This window comes from Octopus sinensis, linkage group LG1 (assembly GCF_006345805.1).
Source record: "Octopus sinensis linkage group LG1, ASM634580v1, whole genome shotgun sequence".
Lineage (NCBI taxonomy): Eukaryota > Metazoa > Mollusca > Cephalopoda > Octopoda > Octopodidae > Octopus > Octopus sinensis.
In genome coordinates, this window is record NC_042997.1 from 22612643 (window position 1) to 22620979 (window position 8337).

General features: G+C 35.0%; 1 long non-coding RNA gene across 2 annotated transcripts; it reads left to right on the forward strand.

Annotated features, from left to right (window-relative positions):
- Positions 1-933: 933 nt before the first annotated feature.
- Positions 934-8122, forward strand: LOC115217167. 2 transcript variants are annotated; one of them, XR_005003373.1, is made up of 5 exons: positions 934-948; positions 2225-2389; positions 3997-4110; positions 6375-6423; positions 8014-8122. It is a non-coding gene; the product is annotated as an uncharacterized LOC115217167 (long non-coding RNA). The 2 variants fall into 2 exon arrangements; XR_003882159.2 differs by lacking the exon at positions 934-948 and adding an exon at positions 1218-1232.
- Positions 8123-8337: the final 215 nt, after the last annotated feature.

Sequence of the window (8337 nt, forward strand, 5' to 3'; positions counted from 1 at the left end):
GTAGAAGACAGAATTGAAAAAATTTTGTGCGCAAATCTTTGCTTTCATCTTCGGTTATAGTATAGATAATTTTTTTCTCTGAAATGCCACCTTCGGCCTCCAGGACACATTGGTCGGCCCGTGGCTATAGTTGAAAACATTTGCTGGCAAACGGTGGTGGGGAGACCAGGACAATTCACACGATCCGACTTTTTTTTTCTTCAAGAAAATGGATATTCTTCCCAACGACACGGTTCCGGGTTCAGTCCCACTGCATGGGACCTTGGGCAAGTGAATTTTCCGAGTCCTCTCTCCTCGTCCCCATTCGCCAGCGCGCCTTTTTTTATATATATATTCGTTTACATGTTGTTTTATACCTATTACACTATTTTATTTTTTCATTTTTGTGACCGGGTGTTTGAAGTGGAGTTACTGGATCGTGTGAATTATCCGAGTCCGCACCCACCCCCACCCCCGTCACAAAAATTGAAAAATAGTGTACTAAGTGTAAAATAATGTGTAGTAAACGAATATGAAGAAAAAAATTGCGCCGACGAACGGGGAAGTGGTGAGAGAACTCGGAACATTCCCGATGTCTCCCCCTCCCGCTCACCAGCACGCATTTTTTTATATTCGTTTACTACTTGTTGTTTTTACACTTTTCTTTTTTTTTCATATTCGTTTACATGTTGTTGTTTTTTACACCTATTACACTTTTTTTTTTTTTTTTCATTTTTGTGACCAGGTGTCGAAATGGGGTTACTGGATCGTGTGAATTATCCGGGTACGCACCCAACCCACCCCCGTCGAAAAATTGAAAAACAAAATAGTGTACTAGGTGTAAAATAATGTGTAGTAAACGAATATGAAAAAAAATTTCGCCGACGAACGGAGAGAGGAGCACATTTTTTTTTCATTTTTGTGACCGGGTGTTAACGTTGAGTTTTCGGATCCTGTGAGATTGATCGCGTGAATTTTCCGAGTCTTCTCCCCCACACCCGTTCGCCAGCGCGTTTTTTTTTTTCTTTTCATATTCGTTTACTACGTTGTTTTACACCTATTACACTTTTTTTTCTCGATTCAAACACTTGGCAGAGATACAATAGACAAAGATACATCAACAAACACACATACACCAATACATTTAATCAAGATTTGAAAATCTTGCAATATATGGTAATAAGGTTTCGAAAAGATCGCACTTTTCGTATCTTCTCCGCCACATCGCAGAGATAGGAGTCAATCATAAAACGGTAAATTGCTGAGGCTATATGATTTGGCTGCTCTAAAGGCAGCGAGCTGGCAGAAACGTTAGCACGCCGGGCGAAATTCTTAGCGGTATTTCGTCTGCCGTTACGTTCTGAGTTCAAATTCCGCCGAGGTCGACGTTGCTTTTCATCCTTTCGGGGTCGATTAAGTAAGTACCAGTTACGCACTGGGGTCGATATAATCAACTTAATCCGTTTGTCTGTCTTTGTTTGTCCCCTCTGTGTTTAGCCTCTTGTGGGTAGAAAAGAAATAGGTATTTCGTCTGCCGTTACGTTCTGAGTTCAAATTCCGCCGAGGTCGACTTTGCTTTTCATCCTTTCGGGGTCGATAAATTAAGTACTAGTTACGCACTGAGGTTGACTTTGACTTTCATCCTTTCGGGGTCGATAAATTAAGTACCAGTTACGCACTGAAGTCGATGTAATCGACTTAATACCTTTGTCTGTCCTTGTTTTTCCCCTCTATGTTTATCCCCTTGTGGGTAATTAAGAAATATATATGATTTGGCTGCTTCCATACTTCGAAACACAAAATATAAAATACAACAGGCAAGTAAACAAAAGTTGGTGAAAATAAAGCAAAAATAAATAAAATAGAGTGGTGAAAATAATTGCAGGCAGAAATAAAAAATATCCCAAAACACAGTAGCCAAGCCGAAGAATAAACAGAATAAACAACACTAGGTTCAAAAATGAATTTAACAACAGATGACCCGGAAGTTGTTGCTCTTCGATTACTTTCGCGAACAGCAGTAACGTTATTCAGCTGAATACACGTCATTGATTGGTCAAAATTATTCAAATACCACAAATTTAACACGAAATAACTTCTAAAATTGCAAAATTTTGTGAAAAACGTGAAGAGTAAACCGTTTTCTACGTGACACATTTAACCAGTATTCCATTTAAACTGTTGTAATCTGTCATATATTATTTTTAATTAACTTTTTACATTTTTTATTTTCTTATATCAAAAGTGCGAACCTATAGCGGAAGTTGTCTTATTGCCATAGCAGAGCGAAGATGGATTTCTCGAATATGGATTTTGGTTCTACGCCTAACTCTAAAAAGATTGAAGGACCTCCCACTCCTACTGGAGTGGTTGAATTCATGAAAAGTTTTTGGACTGATCCTTTGAAATGGTATGTATCTTTATTGTTTGTGTTGTTCTCCAACAGTTTCTAAAGAGAAATACCAACAATACTAGTGCGTAGTCACATGTGAGTTTTTAGCTTTCATAATGTATACTGGAAACCTTATTTTCATAATTTTGTGGTTATTAACTGAAATAAGATACCCTCTTTTGAGGCCTCCTGCTTTCTTTTTTCTTTTCTTCTAGTCCCCATCAATATTTCGTTTGTTTGTATATTTTACCTCAGTTGGAGCTTCACTAATTCCTTTCATACTAACGTAACATTTAAATATACACCCAGCACGTTTATTTAACTTGTAAAACTCCCAGAAAATTGGTAATAACTTTTTTATGTAGCTGCTATTAATAATTAGTATATTATGACTGTTTCTGCAATATTCTTAAATTGCCGAAATTTTAGATTTTACGAGAAAATTGTCTTTAGAAAACGCCCTTTCTTCTGAAATGCATTGCTCATGTTTTAATTAATTTTGAAAATTAACGACAAATTTAGTAAAACAACTTTTATTGTTATTAAATTGATATTTGAAACATAAATTATAAATTAACGGGAAATATTAAAGGAAAGTTGAAATCAAGGGCTGTCTTATGCTAGTTTATATCAAAAATGTTGCAGGAAAAAACCTTTGGAAGCTTTTTTTTTTTTCCGTCTGAAGGTGTTTGTTATATAAAAAACAAGTTTTCTTTCTCAAGGTCAAAGGAGAAACTTAGCGTGGGAATCAAATACTTGTTTGTCAGGAATGAAACAAATAAATGAAATTATGCAATTAACGGGTGAAAACAAAATTACTTTTGTAGAAACGTTGTAAAATTTTAATTCAATTTCTAGAATTTTAATTCAGTTTCCCTTTTCTGTTTATACTTTGATAATAATTTACAATTTTGTGTTAGCCCTCGGTGAGGTAAGTCATTATTTAGTATAGAAACATGTCTAAATATAGTTTTATTCTTGTCAAATATTCTGGCAAGGAATTTCAGCAGTTATTCTGTCACTCTACAATCACACCTGAGTTGACGATAAAATATGTGAAGGGAGACAATTAAGAATTGTGAGAATGAAATGGTAGTTAAAAAAACGAATGTTACCTTTCTATTGATATTTCAGTACAAGATCTTAAATTAAGCGAGTTAGTGTTAACTTAAAAGAAACCATATTGATGTAAATGGTTTTAAAATGTTGGTGGAAAAGAGGATATATATTTTCCAGTAAACCTAATTAAAGTTGTTCCCCTTCTTCCCCGCCTTTTTTTTCATTTGTTGTTTTGTTAAAGAAAGTGTTGAAATTTCGTTGTTCACGCTTCCCATGGTACTTTGAATTTTCTTATATATATATATATATATATATATATACACACACACACACATCTTACCGTTTCATTGCTGTATTGTAGGTCTAGGTTTGCGATTCTATGTACAAGTATCATTGAGTGATGTAGTAGCGGAAGTAAAAGATAAATATATCAATCTTTGAAAATACCATAGAATTCGTTGTTTTTAAAAATGTGCAGTTCTAATCAAAATAGTTTATGCAAATGAACATCGTTCTGTTTTTTATGTAGTAAATTTTAAATGCGAAATTTCGTTTTGTTTTCAAAGGCAAATCGTGAAGAGTTTGGCTGTGTTTGGCGGTGCTGTGTACTTGGCACGAGTTATAAGTTCTTATGAAGCGTCTATCAAAGCAGAAGCACTTGCATAACTTATGCGATAGTGGTAAGTTTTTCAAAAGTACAGGTTTTTGTAAGCATAAGTTTTAATATTGGCGATCAGAAAGGCTTTTTGAAGGATCAATCAAAAAATTAGCCACGATGTTTCGAGGGAAGCAAGGATAAGTTGAATTAACTATGAAGCGTTGGTTGATGAACTCACTTTATGAAATTTAAGTAATGTACCATATCAAGATAATCATTACCATTTTATGTTCACTTTCCAAACAGGCACAGGTTATGACACATCGTTATGGCCTAAGTTCTTATTTGGAGTTACTGCACCCCTAGACAGAGCAAAGGATGATGTCTTATACATTCCAGTTTTTAGCATGATTTCTATGGTTGGATGCCGTTCCTAACACCAACTACTTTACAGTGTATGCTGGATACATTTTATCTTGACTAGCCAGGTGATATGTTCTCAGAATAAGGTCTGATTGGTCAATGTAAAGAACCACCCATTATCGAAAATTTTAAAAAAACAGCCTGCTGGTGTTAACAACTGTGTAGAAAACGAATATGAAAAAAAAAAATTTGCAGAAATGAACCTGAGGGGGTGGGGAGGATTTTTGAAAAAAAATTTGGTATCAGATTCTCTATAGCTGAAAACGTAGGATTTCATTTTTTAAAAATCAGTATATATCCATTTTCCTGAAAGTTAGGAGAAAAAAAATCAGATCTTGTGAATTTTCCACACAGTTAACACCCAGCAGACTTTTTTTTTTTCGTTAACAGGTCTGAATAGCACCACAGTTGACAACACACCCAAGTTATAAAAAAGTTGGGTGTGTTTTTAGAAAAATCATGTGTAACATTCTTGCATCTAAGTAATAAGGCCACTTGTCTTGATTAGTGCAGTTCAGAAAGAAACTACTGGAAACATGGAGATGCCTTAGTGAGGTCAATTTATCCACTAGGATAGAGAGTTATAAGTGTAATTTTTCTTCAGGAAATATCACAGGAGGTAATGGCATATTGGGTGTAGCTTTTTTATGCAATTGAAAAGGATAATAATTTTTTTTTTTTTTTACATCCACTGTTCCATACTAGAGGGCACATCTCATTCATACATTCCATTTTGGACAGGGTCCCTACAACTGGATTCACTTCCAATCACCTCCCCTATTACAGAATGTACTAGGTGCTTTTTGTTGTGGTGCCAGCATTTGAGAGGTTGAAGAATGGACTCCTTTTAGTTATTAGGGATCAAGGTAGCCTGTTGGGTGCTGGTGAATGGACAGAGAAAATATAAGATAGAGAAGACTAGTTTGACTCTGAAAAATTAAAATCTTTTTTATATTATCTCTGTTCATTCACCAGCACCCTAGAGGCTACCTGCTCCCCTAATATCTAAGAGGAGTCCTACTTTGTATGCTGTATGTATTAAGAGAAATTCCTGATAGAAAATATTATAAGCTATAATTTTTCCCAAGCTATCATATTATTACAAATGGTTGGAGCTCCTACAACAGTTGGGGAGAAAACATCAGTAGAAAATTGAAGAAATTATTTGGTATGAGAAAATCATTAGTTTATTCTTAATACCTCAAATGTTAATAGATGTCTGAGGTGAGAAATAAAATTAGTTGGACAGTTTTTCCACATAACACACATCAAGTGTACAATAGTTTAAACTCTTGATGTTTCTCATAGAAAAATTTTATCAAATATAAAATCATTTTGAAAACTTATAAAACTTGTAAATTTTTTTTTCCCCCATTAATGGTAGGATGTTCTAATCTTTTGCAAGTTTTCTCAGGTTAGATTAATGCAGCTGATGCTCAACCTGAATATTTGTAGAACAATATTAGCAGGAAGGGAACTACTATAACATAGATAGTTACATCATCATCATCGTTTAACGTCCGCTTTCCATGCTAGCATGGGTTGGACTATTTGACTGAGGGCTGGCAAACCAGATGGCTGCACCAGACTCCAATCTGATCTGGCCGAGTTTCTACAGCTGGAAGCCCTTCTTAACGCCAACCAATCCGAGACTGTAGTGGGTGCTTTTACGTGCCACTGGCATGAGGGCCAGTCAGGTGGTACTATAATACTTAATAGAATTCTAATGCACTCAGTCCAAAACAGCAGGTGATTTCCTATACTAATTATACCTATCAGATTGACTAGTTATGTCCTTTTTCCATGCTATATGGTTTAGAATTTCTTCAAACATTTATAATTAAAAAATTATAATTGTTAACAAAGAATCGTATTAAAGAGGCACTTGTCTGTTAGATTTTTATTTTCTCTTATTTCTATTAGATATGGGGGAAATTTTGTGTCTGATCTTCTGATTGACTGCAATTTATTGGTAAGTAACAGTTACGTCCCTTTCTCTCATTAACTAAATTTTTGTAAGTTTTTGTTTTCAAGGTTAATTAATAATTAATGAAAACAGGAAAAGAATTCAGGACCCTAAAATTATTACTTAGCATCAGATCCTACCAGACCAAGTATAGCTATCAAAAGTTTTGCAGTTATCATTCCATCTTTTTTGCCTAGTTACAGTGCACCTAAGATCACATTATCCAATGTGTCCTCAAAAGTACATTTGATAAGCACAGTTGGGTGCTGGGTACTATTTATAACAGATCAATTAACTTTAAGATGTAAATTTACATAATCAAGTAAAAAAATTTTCTTTTTTCTTGTCTATATTTTACTTTGTAATGCAAAATCGTCTCTTGTAAAAACACTACCAAATTTAGTGTTGGAGTGATCTGTCTTGCATCATATAATCATTTCTTGGATGTTGCATGTGTGAAACCCATTAATCATTAGATCTGACCTCATTACTTTTTTTTTTTTTTTTTGTGCCATGGAGACATTTTACTGACAATATGCATAACACTTTTTCACCAGTATTCCTTTACCGTTCCACATATCCATACCAATGTTGCTTATAAATATTAGATTTTCTCTCAACTCATTTGTGTGCCATCTTTTTATGCATGTTAATATCTCATGCCCTTACATATCTGAACATATGTGATGTTCAGCCTCTATTCTAGTTCATCCATGTTTACCTTTCACACATGCTAATTTTAGATATGCAATGTATCATACCCACCTCATTTCTCTCCAATTACCCTTAAATCTTTTATGTTCAGTGTCAATGTTTCGTTTAGCATGCAGCATCATACATCATCATCGTTTAACGTCCGTTTTCCATGCTAGCATGGGTTGGACGGTTTGACGGAGGTCTGGGAAGCCAGGAGGCTGCACCAGGCTCCAGTCTGATCTGGCAGTTTTTCTACAGCTGGATGCCCTTCCTAACGCCAACCACTCCATGAGTGTAGTGGGTGCTTTTTACGTGCCTCCAGCACGGACGCCAGTCAAGGCAGCGCTGGCATCGGCCATGTTCGGATGGTGTTTTTTTAAATGCCACTGGCACGGGTATCACAACTACAATTTCCATTATAATCTGCTTTTTATACTGAGGCAACAGCTCCTTGGATCTCTTCTACCTTTCTCTCAATCTGTTCACTATGATTTTACTGCAGCCACTCCTTGGGCTAATTAAATTCCTGAGACAAAAACCTATCAATTACATTTAGTGAGTAGTTTGAACAGTCCGTGGATGCCCCTGTTAACTTCTTCTGTACATCTATCGTAGAAAGCCCATCAAGTGTGTCTATTTTGATGCATATTGGTAGAAAAAAAAACAGTGCTCTTTAAAGTGCTTTACAAAAAGTCCTTTGCACCAATTTAGACACACTCCCTTATTGCATTTACTAGCAGAGGTACAGTGAACCAGCTATTAATCCATTAGAAACATAACCAATCGCGATTGTTCACCTGTTGTGGTATAAATCTGTAAAAGATTGCTTAAATATTAAATTTAAATTTGTTATATTTTGTCAAGCAGCAAATTGATTTTTTTTTGTTTTTCTCTCTACAGGAAAACCTGATGATGAATACTTTTACCAACGTATTTAATTCTCTTTCGTGTAAATATTTTAATTACTCCTGTCAGCAGTTTTCTATGCAATAAAAAATATCTAATTACACTTCTGTGGATTGGTTTCTTTATTTTTCAATCTTTCATGATTTGCAGTACTTCATTGTGGCTCTGGAGTTTAGTAGATATCAACAGTTGATTAAAACTGAAATATATCTTGGTCTTGTAGAGAGGTAAGTCTTTAGGGTGCAGCTTTTACTCTTTATGTAATATCATCCAGAGAATTAGATCTTGTAATATCTAATTTACAAACTGACTGTTATA